This window comes from Saccopteryx leptura, chromosome 1 (genome assembly GCF_036850995.1).
Source record: "Saccopteryx leptura isolate mSacLep1 chromosome 1, mSacLep1_pri_phased_curated, whole genome shotgun sequence".
NCBI classification, from domain to species: domain Eukaryota; kingdom Metazoa; phylum Chordata; class Mammalia; order Chiroptera; family Emballonuridae; genus Saccopteryx; species Saccopteryx leptura.
The window spans coordinates 309,177,180-309,196,292 of NC_089503.1; positions in this window are offsets into that span (position 1 = coordinate 309,177,180).

Here is a 19,113-nt window from a genome sequence, read left to right on the forward strand (position 1 = left end):
ATCCATGAAAGCCAAAATATAACTCTCAATCTAGAATCATATACTCGGTAAAATCATCTTTCATTAGTGAGGATGGAACAAATACATGCACAGACAAAAACTGAGAACTTGCCACTAAGACACCTGAACTAAAAGTTCTTTAAAGTACATTTTTCAAGAATAAGGAATGTGAGTGATTCTTGAAGAATAGTCTAAGATGCAAGAACAAATGACAAAGACAATGTAAGCATTGTGGTGGATTTGTACTGTGTTGACTTAGCCTGGCTAGAACTAGATTTCTAAGAATTTCCTTTCCTGCATGGATCCAGCTTAGCATGGGTGGTCAGAGACATTTTGCAACATATTTAGAAGGCAAATGTGAAGCAGAAGCCAACTTCTTTTTAGTTCAAGTATGATACTGTTTCATGTCATGCACATTGTTGCTTGTCTGCTGATTTACGCTTTGAAACTTCAGAACACAAAAGTCAAAAAGGAGATCTTTAGAGCATTCAGATGAAGTTGACATCACCATGAAAGAACAGCACTTAATACTGATGGGCCAACCTGTCAGTAATAACCTTGATGTCAGGTCCAAGCTCCTCTGGATTCTCCTTCTCCTGGGCAAGCTGTGTGTGTTCAGCTTCATGACAAAGGGCACCAGTTTCTTCTGCAGTTCATCCTCACTGGAGTCTTGGAGGTGGTCAGAAACTAATGTGGTTACAGCCTGTCCTTGTGGTTCCAGCTCATACCTGCCAGTTCTAGTTTGTCTTTTTTTCTCTCGCTTCACATACATCTTCTGTTTTTGACTGCTTGCCTTGAAGACCTGACACAGAAACAGCAGCATCATGTAAATGGTTTAACTAGCTTCCACAATTGAGGGAGATTGAACTCTCAAAACAAATCTTTTGCTAAATTTTTCCTAGTGATTCTGCTTCTCTAATGGAACCCTGACGAACACACATGCATATAAATTCAAACAACAGTCTCAGTGTACAATAATAATGGTGGTCTAATTTGTTAGGTTAAAAAGAAGAACAGAACCAAAATACTCAATAATAATAATAATAATAATAATAATAGCATAGGCATTGAGAGAAGTAGAATTAAAATATTCTAAGGTGGTTATTCTATTCATAAGCAGAGTTAAAAATTATTAGACTTTGCCAAATTAAGTGTGCATGGTAAAATTTCAATGAAAATCATTCAAAGAATAAATACAAAACATATGTATTTCCTACTATTTAGATCAAAATTGATAAGAAAAAAATCAATTAAAAAGGCAAGAAGAAGAAAAAAGAAGTAGAATTCAAAAGGCTAGTTGGTAAAAATAAGTCCAAATATGTTCATTTTCTTACTATAACCATATATGAACTCAATGTACCTATTAAAAGATTATCAGATTGGATTAAGGTCATGGAAGTGTCATACACATGAGAGATACATAAAATCTAAAGACATACAAACGGAGAAAGTAAAGGCATAGAAAAAGATATTTCTGGCAACTAACTATGCAAAAGCCAGCTTAATGGGGGCGTGGAGCCTATGAGACACATTGTCTATTTTTGTGTAAACTTGGCACCCAAACTCATTTAGTGGTGATTCTTGAGCCTGAACTGAATAGTTATGTTTACCTGCCACACTTGCCACTGTGGTTCTTTTATATTTTGTTGCTTTAGGGGAATGTTTTTGATTTTATGTATAACTGAAGTAAGAAAATACCAACATAAGACATGGAAAAGATCTTGCTGATAATGAGGCTGCTGAAAATTACAACAATGGGTTTGCTGTGCTATTATCTGATGAAAACTTTGACATTATCAATTGACAGTGGAAGTAAACCTGCTCTGCCGAATGGCTAATGAGGTCCCACCAATTTGTTCCACCCTGTTGACTGTCCTTGCTGTGCCAAGTGCTGCAGGATACATTTGGAACTACCTAGAACAAGCCATCATACCTCTCTAAGAAGGGTGTTTGCAATTTACTGTCCTTTGTTATGCAAACAAGACAGCGGTGAGCAACCAGAGAAATGCTCTCTGACCAATTATAACTATTTTGTATTACCGGAGCAAACTCATTGCAAGCATTCTCCATTGGGAAAAAAAAACACCCAGCTGTAAGATGCTATCATCACTCTGGAAAATTGCTATGTACACCTCCTACCTGGACTTCTTGTGAAAAAAGTGTTTCAGCTTTTATTTCATCCCTAGTGGGCTATGTGTATTACAACGTGTGTACAAAGAATTGTAGGCCCTGGCCGGTTGGCTCAGCGGTAGAGCGTCGGCCTGGCGTGCGGGGGTCCCGGGTTCGATTCCCGGCCAGGGCACATAGGAGAAGCGCCCATTTGCTTCTCCACCCCCTCCCCCTCCTTCCTCTCTGTCTCTCTCTTCCCCTCCCACAGCCAAGGCTCCATTGGAGCAAAGATGGCCCAGACGCTGGGGATGGCTCCTTGGCCTCTGCCCCAGGTGCTAGAGTGGCTCTGGTCTCGGCAGAGCGACGCCCCGGAGGGGCAGAGCATCACCCCCTGGTGGGCAGAGCGTCACCCCCTGGTGGGCGTGCCGGGTGGATCCCGGTCGGGCACATGCGGGAGTCTGTCTGACTGTCTCTCCCGGTTTCCAGCTTCAGAAAAATACAAAAAAAAAAGAATTGTAGAGCAAGGACAAATACTTATTTCAGACTGTGTGCTTGCTACAGTCACTGAGCGTAGGATTCTATGACTTCCCGAAAAAGTTCAGTTTTAAGAATGTCATTTACACAGTTGCCAATGTTTTGAATGATGCTGATAAAACAAGCTTCTCCAAGGGTTGGCACAGACTCTGTCTACAATGATTTTTGAAAAATGAACCTGCCCATATGGGCTTTGAAGACATTTTTGTGACTGATGATATAAAACTTTATTCTTGCACAAAACATTTATCAGCCAAAAGTGTAAATAAGTTAGAGGAACTGATAACAGAAAAACGTTGAATCCTGTGATTCATCTATCATTTATTTCTTGTGTGATGGGGAAATTGCAGAAGTGTGAGGTGCAGATAAGAGTTGACTGATAATCATGATAATTGTGATGACAGGGACACAGATGAAACACTCTCATTGATAATAAAATTACTATTTGTGATTGGTTAATTAATGGCCTTGAAAATTTTGCAGTTAATAGTGAATAGAAAGTAATGGCAAATCACCTAATTAGAAATAGATTTCTTAGGTAGAAATATAAATTAATGAGATATACCCTGGAAGAAATCATTTAAAAAACACAATCACTTGCAATGTTGCTGCTTTATTTGAGAACCCTGTTCCTGATCCATAATCCAATAAGAAAACTGTGGCATCTTCAAATTAAGATAATTCAAGGAGGGTTGAATAAAGGAATTACTTATAAAGATAGGGGCAATGTGTAAGAAAGCAACAAAGTATAAATCAGTATTCCAAAGATAGGACTATGGACCTGTTACATTCCTGGATCCATAGGGATAATGGGAAGATGTGTTTACAAAACCTGAAAGGAGAGAGTTAGTTGTGTAGAGAGGGCTACCAGGAGAGGACCAGTAAGTAACTTTTGCTTGGTGGACACAGTTGACCTAAAGTAACCCTGCAAGAAGAGAACCAGGGAAATAAATATCTCCTCCCCTTTCTTCCTCCCTCTGGTCTCTGGAGAAAGGTTTTGCCATTTCCAGACCTAACTGGAAGCCAGAGGACGAGGCTATTATAATCCACACAGGTCAGCTTCCTAGGGAAGAGAGCAGGGTGGGGTTGAGTGCAGACTAAGTAGGAACAGGCAAATGAAGACATCTGGCAGTTCACACACTTTGTCCCTCACCATTTACTCTTGTTCTTCATCCAAGTGGATGTCCCATGTTCCCTGGGCAGCAGACTTGGGAAGTCTCATTAGCTATAATAACATTGTAGGACAATATCAATCCACACTCCCAACTGAAACCTAAATGTTATCTGTCACAGGTATTTTTTAATATAAAATAGTAGAGGCCCTGGCCGATTGGCTTAGTGGTAGAGCGTCGGCCTGGCGTGCAGAAGTCCTGGGTTCGATTCCCGGCCAGGGCACACAGGAGAAGCGCCCATCTGCTTTTCCACCCCTCCCCCTCTTCTTCCTCTCTGTCTCTCTCTTCCCCTCCCACAGCCGAGGCTCCATTGGAGCAAAAGATGGCCCGAGCGCTGGGGATGGCTCCTTGGCCTCTGCCCCAGGCGCTAGAATGGCTCTGGTTGCAACAGAGCGACGCCCCAGAGGGGCAGAGCATCGCCCCCTGGTGGGCGTGCCGGGTGGATCCCAGTCGGGCATATGCGGGAGTCTGTCTGACTATCTCTCCCCGTTTCCAGCTTCAGAGAAATACAAAAAATATATATATATATAAAATAGTGGGAAGGATAATGATTTAAATAATACACACATGGCTGTTACAGTCCCTGCATCCTTAGCTGGTCACAGGTCTTAAATTAGTAGTCCAAGCTTCTTTTTCTCACTACTGAGGTCATGTTCCCTTACTCTCTGCCAGCATGCTGGCCAAATAGGGGTCTTCATTTGGTGGGATGACCCAAGATTTCATTCTTATGGGATCTAAGTTTCTTGAAGTCTTGTCTTTATTGAGTTGTCTCAGTGTTCCATTGACCAGGACTAAGAGGCACCTAAATGAATCACTGTGGTTCCAGATACGGCCTCTCCTCATCACCCAGTCAGTACAGTGAATCCTCTCTGCTTGCTGGCTCAATGGACCAAGGAGCTCTAATCGCTCTAATTTCTTTTTCTTTATTTTATTTTATTTTACTATTTTTTAAATTTTTATTTAGAAAATTAACTATAACAGGATGACATTGATCAATAAGAGTACATAGTTTTCAGGTAAACATTTTTTTTTTTTTTTTTTAGATTTTAGTCATTTTTAGAGAGAGAGGAAAGAGAGAGAAGTGGGGGAGGATCAGGAAGCATCAACTCCCTTGTATGCCTTGATGAAGTAAGCCCAGGGTTTTGAACTAGTGACCTCAGCATTCCAGGTTGACGCTTTGCTTTATCTACTATGCTACCATAGGTCAGGCAGTTAAATGTTTCTATAGCATTTGAATTGTTGATTATGTTATATGCCCATCACCCAAAGTCTAATAATTTTCTGTCACCATATATATTTTATATTTGTCCTTCTTTTCTCCCTTCCCCCAGCCCCCTTTTCCCACATCCTCTTCTCCCTGGTAATTAATTCACTTTTATCTATGTCCATAAGTCTCAGTTTTATATCCCACCTATGTGTGAAATCATATCTTAGCTTTTTCTGATTTATTCATTTCATGCAATATAATGCTCTCAAGGTCCATCCATGTTGTTGTAATGGCAATGTCATAATTTCTTATGGCTGAGTAGTATTCTACTGTACCATATCTCCTTCCAATCCTCTATTGAAAGATACTTTGGTTGTTTCCATGTCTTGGCCACTGTATGTGACTTTGCCAAATCCCACAAGTGTTGATGTGTCCCATTGGCATTCTATAATAAGTGTCCTTTCAATTCTATTATGATCACCTTCTCTAAGCTATCTGGTACTTAGAAGTGTGTTTTAAAATTTAAATTGTAAAATATAACAATACACAAAGTTCATAAAAAGAAAACTAACTGGAAATTAACAGGTTAAGCTTCCAGTAGCAGAAGTTAAAAAAAGAAACAATAGAATTACCTCAAGGAAAGTAAGAGGAAGTAATCATAAAGATAAGCACAGAACTCAATGGCAACAACAAATATAATAAAAAAAAGATGAATACAGTAAAAAATGGGTTACTGGCAAGACTGATAATGCTAAAAAAGAAGAAAAAAGAAAACAGTATTAGGAATGAAAAGAAGCATAATTGTAGATAAAACAGATTTTAAAGAAATGAAGAGAATTCAATCAAAAGCTGTATATCTTAACTTTTAAATTTTAGACAAAACAAATACTTAGTACTAGGTAAAATTAAATCAAGAGAACTAGAGCCTGAATTTTTCTTTAACAGTTAAATAAATTGAAATAAAAGTATTGGGCCTCATCAGACATATAGAGTTTTATTGTTAAATTCTGCCAAACATTCAAGGGATGGAGCATGCTAATATGACCAAAAAAACCCCCAAAAAACCAACCAAACAAACATCATTCCAGAATATAAAGGACAAACTAACTTCCCAACTCTTCTGTGCAGCCAGAATAATCTTGATACCCAAACAAAGATAATACAAGTAGTAAAAGTTATGAGCTAATCACATATATAAGTATAATCAGTTTAACAAATTAAATAAAACACAAAGCAAAAAGAACCCAAAAACCTAAATTGAGTTTAAACCTGGCACACAAGGGAGGTTTGATATTTAAACAGCTTCAAATATTTACCACCACATAAAACATTAAAGGAGAAAATTTATATTGTTATCCATATAACAGATGTGAGAAAAGGAAATTGAAACAATTAGAGATCTAGTCATAATTAAATCACACATACATGCATGCACATGCACAAACACACACACAAAATTTTTAGTGTACTAGAAATAGAAACTTTGTTAAACTGAAAAAGACTATCTTCAAGAAAACCTACAGCAAACATCATTCTTAATAGGAAAATATTAGAATGTTAATAGCAGTCATTTTAAAAATCAGAAAGAAGGTAAGAATGCCCATTATTACTCATCTCTTTAACACTGGAGGTCCTAGCAAGGTCAATAGAGCAATAGAAAGAAATTGAAGTATAAGGATTGGAAGGCAAAAGTATATCTATCATTATTCACCTTTGATATGATTATCTACATAGACAACCTAATAGAATGTACAGGCAAATTATTAAATGTGATAATAGAGTTTAGCTAGTTAACAGAGTTTAACTACGTGATATTAATACTAGAGGTTAATTGCTTTCTAAACACCAGCAATAAACAATTTGAAAAGAATTTTTACAACATCAATAAAATCTTTAAGGTGCTAGTAAATGAATCTAACTAAAGGTGTGTAAGACCTGAATGTAAAAAATTATAAAATTCAACTGAAAGATTAAAGACCAAAATAAATGGAAAGGCAACCCATGTTCATGGATAAGAAGCTAATATATAAAGATGTCAGTTTTCCCCCATTGAACCACAGCTAACCATGGGTTTAATGCAATCAGAAAAATACTCCAATATTTTTTTTGTTTTGATTAGAGTTTTATAAACTCTAATTTATATAGAAGAGTAAAGGATTCAGAATAGCTAACACAGTCCTGAAGAGGAAGAAAGTGATGGGGCATGCCCTCCAGATAGCAAGACTTATTATAAAGCAATGGAAATAGGTAAAGGGGGTCAAATACATGGTGATATAAGGAGATCTGACTTTGGGTGGTGGGCACATAGTGCAAGATACAGATGATGTATAAAATTGTAGACTTGAAACCTGTATCATCTTATTAACTAATGTCGCCTTAATAAATTTAACCAAAATTAAACTATTATAAAATAGTTATTTAAATTAAAAACATGACTCTAAAAAGTACAAAAATAAAGCAATGGAAGTTAAAACAGTGTGTTATTGGCACAGGGACTGACAGTTTTGCAATAGAGCATAAGAGAGAGCCGAGAAATACCACGTATAATTGATATCCTTGGTCTTTGACATTTGATAGAGGTAGTTTTGCAGATCAGTGGGGGAAAAAAAGAACAAAATTAAAGAATGGTGCTTGGACAAATTACTCAGCCACAGGGAACACAAAACAAAATAAGACTAGATCCCTGACTCAGATCATTCCAAAAGGGAATTTTAGATGTCTTAAGTTGGAAGAAGGAAAGCAATACTTTAAGAAGATAGATAGGCTACTATTTACCTAGTCATGGGGTAAAGAAGGATTTCTTTAACAAAACAAAGTTAATATTAATAAATGTAATGATATTAAACTTAGAAAGTTCTGTTCATGAAAAGACACAAGAGAAAGATAAGCCCACAACTAGAAGATATTTGCAAGATGTATAACTAATAAAAGACTAGTATCCAGACTATATAAAGAATTCTCCCATATCAAGAAAAACATAATTATATTAAAAATGAGCAAAATACATGAGTAAGTATTCCACTCAAGAGAAAATAATGGTCAATAAGTATGAAAAGATGTTCAGTTAGAATAAGAGGAATGTAAATTAATTCAATCTCTTTGGAAAATCGTTTGCTATTATTTTGTAAAGTTTCATGACCCGACAATGAATTATTGAGACATAAGCAGGAATATTCATGGCAGCTCTCTTTCAAATAATCCCTCACAGATGTAAACAACCAAAACATTTGTTCAGAGAACAGTAAGTTTATTCATTGACTGTAATAGAATGATGAAACACACATGAAGACGCTAATGATATTTAGAAACATAGTTGAATGAAACAAATCAAGTCTAAGAAGATATGATTCTATTTTTATAAAGTTCAGAAACTATTGTCAACTGATGGTTATTGATACCAATTCAATGGCAACAGGAATCCCTAATTTGGGGTGCAGTGAAGAAATTTTATTCCGTGCAAAATAGCTCAATTGTGATACAGCAGGGTTGTGAGGCAGCCCTTGTGCCAGGCCTCTATCTGAATAGACAGCTCTGCTCTGCTCCTGGATGATCTGCCCTGTTCTGCTCCATGCTGGTCTGCTTTGTGCTACCCAGGTCTAATCCACTTTTCCAAAACATCTTCAGTGTTTCACCTCCGCCAGAAAGTCAGTCTTCAGTCTTCTATGAAAAGGAAAACTGCACTGTCAGAGCCAGAGGGGAGCTGGTTTATGTGGATAGAAGTCCCCACCCCTGGTCACTGATTAGTCCTGTGATGGTGAACCTTTTTATAAAAACCGCCCACTTTTGCAGTGCTGGTCAACCTGGTCCTTCCAGCACTGCAAAAGTGGGCGGTTTTTATAAAAAGGTTGCCATCATGGGATTAGTCTGTTCTTATGCAAATAAGGACTCCAAATCCTTACAATTTGATTGGTCCAAAAGGACTACCCTGATTGGTCAGAATAGAGCTGCTATTATTGATCAAAACTGCACAGTTCCAATTGGATGGGGGAAAACCTCAGTTCTATTGGCTGAAATAGAATCCCAGGAACTCCTTTATAAAGGCTGGCTCAGATGGCAGAAGCACAGGGCAGGCAGACAGTACAATGGGAGCTTCTCCCTGAAGTACAGTTTGCATGAGAGGGCCTTGTATAGAAATAGCTAATAAGTTCTGAGTTTTTTGTTTGTTTTAAATTTGAGCCCAGTTAGTCACCAGGAGCCCTTCTTAGTAGGTGGCTTCTTTCTCAGAGTTCACACTATGAAAAAAAAGTAGCAAACACAAAATCCAGTATAGTGGTTACTTCTGGGAGCGAGGGTGGGGATGCACAAATAGATATAAATGATTGGTAATGTGTTCTAGTAGGTTTGAGTGGTGGGGTCATAGCTGTTTGCTATTACACTTTATAGCTTACATATGTTTACACATATCCTTTTCTATGTCTCAGATAGGACATTAAAGATGCGATAGAGATGAAAAGTTTGAAAGTTGGCTACCATGGGAGATTCATACTCTCCAGTTTTCAGAACTTTGGATTTATTTTGTGTAAGTGTATTGTTTTGATGTATTCTGTTGAGAGAGCATTCACTCCCTTCCTGTCTTGGGTTGCTTCACACATTTTTGGACATTAAGTGACACTGGTCAATCCTTTCTCCCCTGACTACAGAAGGGGCACAATAGGAATGACGGGTGACATTTCTCTTTTCTCCAATGATTGGATGATGATGGTATTCTGAGAGTGACTTCTATTATCTGTTGTGCCCCAGGCTGCAATAGGCAATCTGTGAATGTGACCTCAATATGTTTTCTCAACTCTTCTAGTAGATGAATGTGGTCGAAGTTGACTTTTCTGAAAATCAAGCAGGATGAGGTTGTGGATTGGTGAGCCTGGCCTTGGAAAAATAGGCAGGGGAGGTGTCTATTCTGTCTTGGGGGAAGGACTTGGAGCTCTCTTCTCAGGCTGAAAACTTGGGGACTTTCCACCTTTGAAATTCTAGTTAATGTTGTAGTTCCCCACAAGCAAGTACAGTAAGCACTTGAATAACTTTGGTTTGGAAGGTTTCTGTCTTTAGGGCCAAGGAGGAATGGAACTAAAGGAAGGAAGGGTGGGTATAACTGGGCATGGGAGGGTGGAGGGTAGAGAGGAGAGTTCACACTAAAAAGGAAAGGGAGGCAGCTGCGCACTTGGAGGCTGCTGTGAAGAGAGGGGAAGCAAGAGAGGCTGTCTGGTGCTGTGGCTGAAAACATGGGTCCTGTCTCCGTCACTTCCTAGCTGGGTAACTTGCATAAGAGACTTGGTTTCCTCATGTGTAAAATGGGATAATAATAATAATAATAATATTACCTTCCTTTATCATAGGGTTTGATGAAAATAAATATATCTTGCACATTGCCTGGCACACAACACTCATTCAAAAAATGTAGACTTCAATATTTTCTATATTCTCAGTTCCCAGTGAAAGCAGCCCTGTTTAGGTTAGTGAGGAAGGTGGAGCATTTCTTACTCCCTATTTCCTTCGGGGTTTGATTATATATTTAGCCAATTTTTCGCTCGACCATACCTTCGGGTGTATTGCGAAACTTCTGGAGGCTCCAAGGATAGGTTTTTCTGTTTCTGGTTGAAGATCTTGTTGAGTTTTGGGGGAGATTTATCGGTATCGCTTCCTACCGCGCCATTACTCTGACGTCATCCCCCAAAAATGTAGACTTCAATCACTAAGCTTTAACTAGAAACTGTAAGCATTTGAGCTGGGGGCCATGACCCAGCAGGAAACTGGGGCCCAGTAAGGGCTGGCTGGAGTCTGGAGGGAATCACAGACCCTCGATCATACTTCCCACCAACCCCTGCCCAACCAATCTTGTAACAATTCCTTGGAGGAGAAAGCTGCCCTCATACACATGATGTCATCTAGGAACTGTACTTGTGACACAGCTATTATGATTAAGTGGACACTTACAAACTGTGTACTTCTCCTCTCATGACTTATAAAATTCATCAGTAGGTTTCCTTTAAGGCAGATTGACTTGTTCACTCATTTGATATTTATTCATTTATTTATTTATTTTTATTTTATTATTAAGTGAGAGGCGGGGAGGCAGAGACAGACTCCCACATGCACCCCAACCAGGATCCACCTGGCAAGCCTCCTACCAGGAGATGCTCTGCCTGTCTGGGCCACTGCTTTGTTGCTTGGCAACCAAGCTATTTTAGCACCTGAGGTGAGGCCATGGAGCCATCCTTAGTGTCAAGGGGCAACTTGGTTTAAACTGTTCGAGCCATGACTGCTGGAGGAGAAGAGAGAGAGAGATAGGGAGGAGGGGTGGAGAAGCAGGTGGTTGCTTCTTCTGTGTGCCCTGACTGGGAATCGAACCCAGAACTTCCACATGCCAGGTCGATGCTCTACTGCTGAGCCAACTGCCCTGGGCCTCATTTGACATTTAAACAATGTCCACTTGGACCCAGATAACACCAGTTGGGATGTTTGGTGATTTTGGTCTAGAGTTTATTTTTTCCTCTTTGGAAAGTGGGGCCTTGGAATAGCAATCTTAGTTCTTGAGATGCTAAAGTCTTATAACCTCATAAGCCTGGGCAACTGGAATCCTAGAATCCCCATGACCGAATCATAAAACCTCTGAATAACTCCGTGTGTGTGTGTGTGTGTGTGTGTGTGTGTGTGTGTGTGTGTGTGTGTATCTTGGGAGACGGGTATGGAGCAAAGAATACTAAAACAACAAAACCACCCTGGGATGGATGCGATCAAAGTCACACAAAAAGGACAAAATGTTTCTGAAGCCTGAGGTAGAAAGACACCAGGTGATGGCTCGTCAGTGGGGCTACCTGTCCCCTTGTCTCAGTGAGGGGCTGAGGTCACTTGGTAGGTGCTTTCCCTTCTAGCCTTCTGTCCTGTCAAAGAAAGGGTGGCCCAAGGACAAAGACAGATAACTCAGGTGCCCCTCCCATATGCCTCTGAACACCCTGAACATCTTGTTAAGGCTGTTGGCCCCCAACACCGGGCCCTGCAGAGTTAATAAAAATCATAGAGGAAGTTGATATAAGTCTATAACTCGGAAAAAGATCAGCAGCTGAAAGTCTTAAGATGTATTGTCAAGGAGGAAAAGCAAAGATCTTTTGGGGGAAAAAATGTTTTATTTGCTAAAGAGTGAATAACAATAAGTAAAACATTTATTAAAATGTATTCATTTCTATCAGGTGAGTGGTTAAAAGATAAAAACATAATTGAATAACAATGATTTGCTTGATTTAATTAACCTAACCATATGGAAGAGTTAGAATTGCCCTGAGTCAAGAACAGGCGGGATCAGGATCACGACCACGGCGGCCCATGATGAGCACTTCCGTCAGGGCCTGCTCTACGCATCATCCAGGGCTAAGCCCCTGCACCTGCGTGAAAGGTAACAGGAGTATCCCCAGTTTAAGAGTACAGTTTATTGGCATTGATGATGGAATTCACCTTTCTTATTGGATAATGCAGCCCCCTTCCCAATCCACCCCCAGCCCGTTTCCTTCTTTTCCTCCCAAGGAGATAACCTGCCTGTGCTGGTTATTAAACTATTGTCCCTCAGGGCCAAACCCAGCCTTCTGTCCTATGCTTTGTCGTGGTAGTGGGCCTGGGACTCCCCAACCACTTTTCTGCTCTGTCAGCTGGCTCCCTGTTCGTCTGCGGCAGGGGCACAGGAGGGAAGCTGTGAGGCTGCAGGAAGGAGGCAGGACTGGCTCCTTCCGCCCCGCTGTGCCGGCAGCCCCACCCCAGTCACACTGCTTCCTCCCGCCAGTGCCAAGGCTTTCCTGTGGCGGAACCAGCTTCCCTGAGCAGCACCCGCCGCCAGGACACCCGCACCAGCTAGGCGCATCCTCCTCAGAGGCCTGATTTTCACCTGATGGGGTCCCTCCACTCAATCTCTAAATTGTTACAATTCCAAGCCCTTCCCCAGCCACCACCCTCCAGCCCCAGGCCGGGCAGCTGCTTCCTCCAGTTGTGACATTCGTTGCATTTTAAAGATCTCTCTCTCTCTCTTTAAACTTTTAATTATCTAGTTAATTTTATACTTAATTAACAAGTCTTCATGTTAAGTTCTCTCTGGTCAAATAAGTGATGTGATTTATATCTTTGGCTTAGACCCTGACTTATACAATAAATATGTTAGTTATAGATAATTCATTGTCATTTTCTGGGACTTAGAAAGTCTGTGGCCCAGACCCGATCTTACCACTAGTTTATCAAATAACCGAGGAGACAGTCTCTTGGCCTGTCCTCTCACTCTCCTCCTGTCTCTTGGGTTACTAAGTCCCACCTGCTGGACTATTCTTAATTCTGAGTATAATTAGTATTATAATAATATTAATACTAATACTGATACTACCACTAACATTTATTATAAGTTTATTATGTGACTCATAGTTCCTTATTTGTATTTTCCCATTTAGCTTTCAAAACAACCCCATAAAATAGATACTAGTATAATCCTCACTTTATACACAAGATCTAGATACCCAGAGAGGTTAAAAGACTTGCCCTCCGAGCTCTAGATGGCAGGGCCAGAAACTGAACCCAGGCAGACCGACTCTAGAATCCCTGTGCTTTACCGGTGGTGTTGTGGAAAGACAGACTTTGAACCATAGCTCTGTCACCAGTTGTAGTAGGTTAGGGGCCCATTTTGACCTCATTTGAACCCCAATGACCCCATTTTAACTTGACTACCTCTGTAAAGACTCTCTCCAAATAAGGTCACATTCTGAGGCACTGGGGGTTGTACTTTCACATATGAATTTGAGGGGGGGTACCATTCGGCTTTAACAAGAATGAAAGTAGCATTCAGAGAAGAGATGAACAGAGTGAGCTATCCATGAGTTCCATGAGTCCCCACAAGTATGGACAGGGCTTGGGAAGGCTAAGCGATCGGATAAGGAGTCTGACTAGGAAACATACGGACTACTCTGGAATGAAGTTCTGGGTCATGGCGGAGGCCTCAGGAGCCTGTACTCTGGCAGTGGTGGGCGTGAACCAGGGAGTTGATGTGCTGGCCCTGGCCTGGGCTGCCAGAAAGCTGCCCTCTCTTCCACTCTTCATGACTGAAGTGCCTGGTGGGGAGTGCAGGCCTCCGCAGGGGGGCTCTCTCAGGCAGCAGCGAGGGTGGCTGGGCCGCCTCCTCCTAGAAATAAAAGGACAGGAGGTCTCCCCTGGGGCCATCAGAACCAAGTTATCATCACTGACCATTCTGTGTAGAGTGAGGTCCATGAAAATTCCAGAACCTTCTTCATTTAATCAGACTGAGCACCTCATCAAGTTTTATTTTATAGTAAATAATAAAACAAATTCCCAGGAACGTGGGACGTGCCATGGCAGTTCCAAGGCCCCTGCCCCGGGGAGCGTCGAGGAGCAGGAGTCCCTGAGGCTGCAGTGAGAGTGGCCCCTTGAGCAGAAGCGGGGGCTATGGAGACTTTCTGGAGCCTACCAGAGAACCCACTGCAGCGAAGGCCACCCCATTGGCTGGGCTGAAAGGAAGAAATAGTGCTGGGGGTCAAGTCCTGGGGCAGCATTCAGATGGGAGAGGCCCTGATGGCCTTGGCCCCCAGGGATGATGGCCCCCAGCACTCTCAGTCAACTCAGGTCTCCACATCTGCCTTTTCACCAAAGCCTCCCTCCCCCGCCCATCAGCTGGGGCAGTGTGATATGGGAGACCACAGGTGTCTAGTCAGCTCCCCTACTCCCAAGCTAATTACCCCAAGACACATGCTCACCATATCTTCTGTTGTACTCAAGAAACTTTCAATTCAAGAACATCAAGTTATGCAATACAGAGAAAGAGAGAGAGAGAGAGAGAGCAGTCTAGGGAGACAGTAAAAAGGTCAGTGGTTGCCAGGGGTTGTGGGAGGGATGAGTAGGAACACAGAGGATTTGTAGGGCAGTGAAACTATTCTGTTTGGAACTACAATGGTGGACACGTGTCATCATACGTTTGTCCAAACTATAGACTGTACGACACCATGAGTGAACCTTATGTCACGTGTGGACTCTGGGTGGTGATGATGTGTTACTGCAGGTTCATCGAGTAACAAGTGTGCACTCTGGCCCAGGATGCTGATGAGGGAGGCTGTGCATGTGTGGGAATAGGGGGAGATTTTGCTGTGAACCTAGAACCTAAAACTCTAAATATATAAAATCCTAAAACAATGTTTTTTAAAGCTCAAGATGAAGGCCCGCCTTGTGCTGCCCCTCCCCAGCTGGCTTCCTAACCTGGCACCTGGTGCTCCTCCGGTGTGTTGACAGTCTGACCCTCGGAACAAACCTGCTTTCCCTGACACCCTTCTCCTTGGGTCACTGCCACCTGCCACTAGTCGTCTCCTGGAGTCGCTCAGCCCTGATCTCTCCACCCCGGAGCGCCTGTGGGTGAGACCCAGCCCTCGCGAAGGAGCAGCTGGCAGGGATTCCCCTGTAGCTCCTCACACCAGGACATTCGTTTATCTGCGTGCACAGATGAGATGCTGACAGGACCTTATCATCCTCATGACTCCAAACCACACAGTGCGGCTCCTATATCTCCTTCACCACTTTGGCTCACCCTTGAAAACAGCAGGTGGTTTTGGGCCCTCCTTTACAGTTCCTCATTTCTGGCTCAGGATGCCCCTGCCAGTAGGAGACGTGTGTTGGGCACTTTTCTGGCCTTGGAAGAGGTAGTGGTTCAAGGCAGAGCCATTGAGACGGTCCAGTGATGGGGGTGGAATCCTGAAGTCACGAACCACAAATTCTCTGACTCCAAGGATGTCAGAGCAGCTTCCCAACCAGGGAAACGAATTCCTTCCACACACCCTGACAGAACACTTTCCACGTGCAGGGCTCAGCTGGCCCACAGCAACTGCTCTTGAAGGCCTCGTCTCTCCCCAGACCTGCCCCTGTCCCTCCTCCGCCCACCCAGATGCACAGAGAACCTCCTGGTTCTATCAGGTTACATGATGTCATCACTAGAGCCTTTGATTCTATTCTTTAAGTATGTCTTTAATCTATTCACTATTCTCTCTTCCTACTGTCACCACCAAAATCCCAACCAGCATCATCTTCCTTCTGGTGCCTGCCCACTCAGTGGGGTCCCTGTCTCAGTCTGTTCTCAGCATGGCAGCCTGAGCCATCTGTTTAAAATGTGAATCTGATCATATAATTCCTCTGCTTGAAATTCCCATAGCTTCTCGGTATCTATAGGATAAAGCCCCAGATTCTTAACATGGCCCCAAAGCCCCGCAGGACCTGGGCTGTCCCATGTCTCCATCTCCTCACATCCCTCCCTCTCCTCTCCCTCTCTGGGCTCCATCCCAGCTCTTCCTGGTTCCTCAAAGGGCTCATATCTTCTCATCTCAGAAACTCTTATCGGACACTCTTCCCTCCCAACCAGCTCCTGCCCATCCTTCCAGTCCCAGCTCAAATAAAACATCCTCTGGGATGCCTTCTCCAAACCTAGACTAGTTTAGGCAGCCCTACCATTTACTTACAGCACCTACACTTCTCCTTTGACAAAGCTTTGAGAAGTCCACCACACCTCTGCTTGTTATCGCTTTCCTGATCAAACCCGGAGCCTCACACAGGCAGGACCCTGGCTGTTTCATTGGCTGCTGTGTTCTCAACACAATGCAGAGTGCCCAGAACATAGGAGAAGCTCATAATATTGTTCAGGGAGCTTGCACTCGTTTGCAACGGTTTGATTTCTTCTCACAGAATAAATCTGGAAGTGAGGGTTGGTTCTGTACCTTGGTAACACCAGGACCATAGTGTGAATGGTTCTCTTGGCTTTTCCCACATTGCTGTCGGCTCCACGGTCGGAAGACAACCGTGATCCAGAGCTCAAGTCCATGTTCAAGGATGGAAGGATGGAGAAGAAGGGAAGAGCAAGGACATATCCTCCCAAGCCGAGATTTGTTGTTTTTTGTGAAGAGGAGGTCTCTCCAGCAGACCACCTTTTTCATTTTATCAAAACGGGTCAGATGTTCATTCTGAAGCTAATCAATGTCCAAGCAGAAGGACACTTCCAACACTGCTCTATTAAATCATGAATCTTCTAATGGACTGTAAAAAAGAACCACCTTCCCTGAGCCCAAGGGATCTTCCCCCAAAATAACAGTTCTGTAGGAATACAGAAATCATCTCTTGCGATGCATTGTATTACCTCAAAGCTTAGCAATTTAAAACCAATAAATGTTCCACACAGTGTTTGAGGGTCAGAAATCTAAGAGTAGCTTATTTAGTTGGCTCTGGTTCAGGATCCCTCATGAGGTTTCACTCAAGATGGCAGGGACAGTAGTCACCCGAAAGCTGGACGGGGGCTAGGGTCCATGTGCAAGATCACTCATGTGTTGTTGGCAAAAGGTTTCATGAAGTTCCTGATCATAGGGCTGTTCATGACACAGCAGGTGAATTTTCCAGAGTGAGGGATCTGGTGGGAGGTTTGGGGCAGGGGTGAGGGGTAGAGAGAGCCAAAATGGAAGCCACAGTGTCTTTTCATAACTAAAACCCCAGAAATGACATGCTGTTTTCTGCTCTGTTCTATTGGTCACACAGACCAACCCTGGTGCAGTGTGGGATGGGACAGCATGAAGGTGGATTCAGGAGACAGGAATCCCTGGGGATGACGGCTAATGAAACCTGTCAAATAGACAACAGATCTTGGCTGCTGCATTGCATGTTTGTTGAGTTGAACTGAACAGAAATGAAGAAAATGAGTTGAAATTAAGGGTTGTTGTTTTCAGGATGAAGAGAAGCAGGATAACAAAGCTTCCACCAAGTTCATGCCTACTGTGTGCTGACCATGTATGTAGGTAATTTCAGTGACTATCCCCAACCGCGCTGTGACAAGTAAGTGGTGATGTCTCCATTGTACGAATAAGAGCAACAGGAAGGCCAGACCTCAGCATGTCTTCCCTGCAGCTGACCCCTTCGAGAGCCATCCTCATTCACAGCTGGCTTTCTGTCTGTGCTACTTGGATTAGTTGATTTTCTTTTGTGAACCTGAACACAGGAGACTGGGTGAGAGAGTGAGGATTTGGTGCTGATTCACTTCTGAGCCTCCCCATCAATGAAGGGCTTGCTACCCCAGAAGCTGAGAATGCTGTTGGCTCTGCTGACAGCCCCTTCTGGGCAGCCTCAGCTGCAGAGCTCTACCTTGCCAAAGGCCATGCCCTTTCCAGGGGAGGGGAGGGGATATGCAGTTACTAATGGATGCAATGAAAAGGCCTGGTCATCTTGGCCCAACTCAAGACAACTCTGAAGGGACCTTCTGACTCCTGTGGGATCGACCAGCTAATGGCTCTGAGAACAACACCAGACCCTGGAGAATGGCAGTGGTCTGCTACAGACTCAGCCAAGTAGCTGAAGCTTCAACTGCAGCTGACAGGCCAGAGGTGGACTCTTCTATCCTCAATAATAATATAATCCAAAGACATCTGGGTTACCTGGCAGCCTGTGGGACATCATACTGACCCACTGCATCAGTGATAGCTCACCCATCAAACCAGATGCACAAGAATGACTAGCGCATTAGCAATCTCGACATGACACCGGTACTCCAGTGGGCAGTCCAACAGGAGGGACCCTGAAAGAGCGTGGTAGGAAACGTCCTCCTAGTGGGCCTTGCTGTGGGCAGGATGCTTGGTTGTTTACTTTGTGTGGAAAGAGAAGTGGACCAAGGTTAGAATAAATATAGACTCATGGGCCGAGGCTGTGGTTAGGCCTGTATCACAGCTCCACTTGTACTGCCTGCCTTGCTTCCTGTCCTTCCCACTGAGAGGGTACATCTTAATAAACACCTCCACCACACTATACTCCATCTCAGAGTCTTCCCAACGGGGATCCCCACTTGTGACATGGAGAAGGCAGGTGCCAGATCCTGAGACAGAAGAGCCCACGGGACACATAAGTAATGCAGGCAGTCGGCCTGAGGGTGCTGATGGGCAGTGGCAGGAGGATGGGACAGAAACAGAGCAGAGTGGTCACCATAGTGGCAGGTGCTGCTGCTGAGTGGCTGACAGGGTAGCTAGTCCTGAGAGCTGTCTCAGTCTCAGCCACCTGCAGCTCCCCAACTACTTTCTCAGTTCCGCAAAGCTTGGCTCTGAG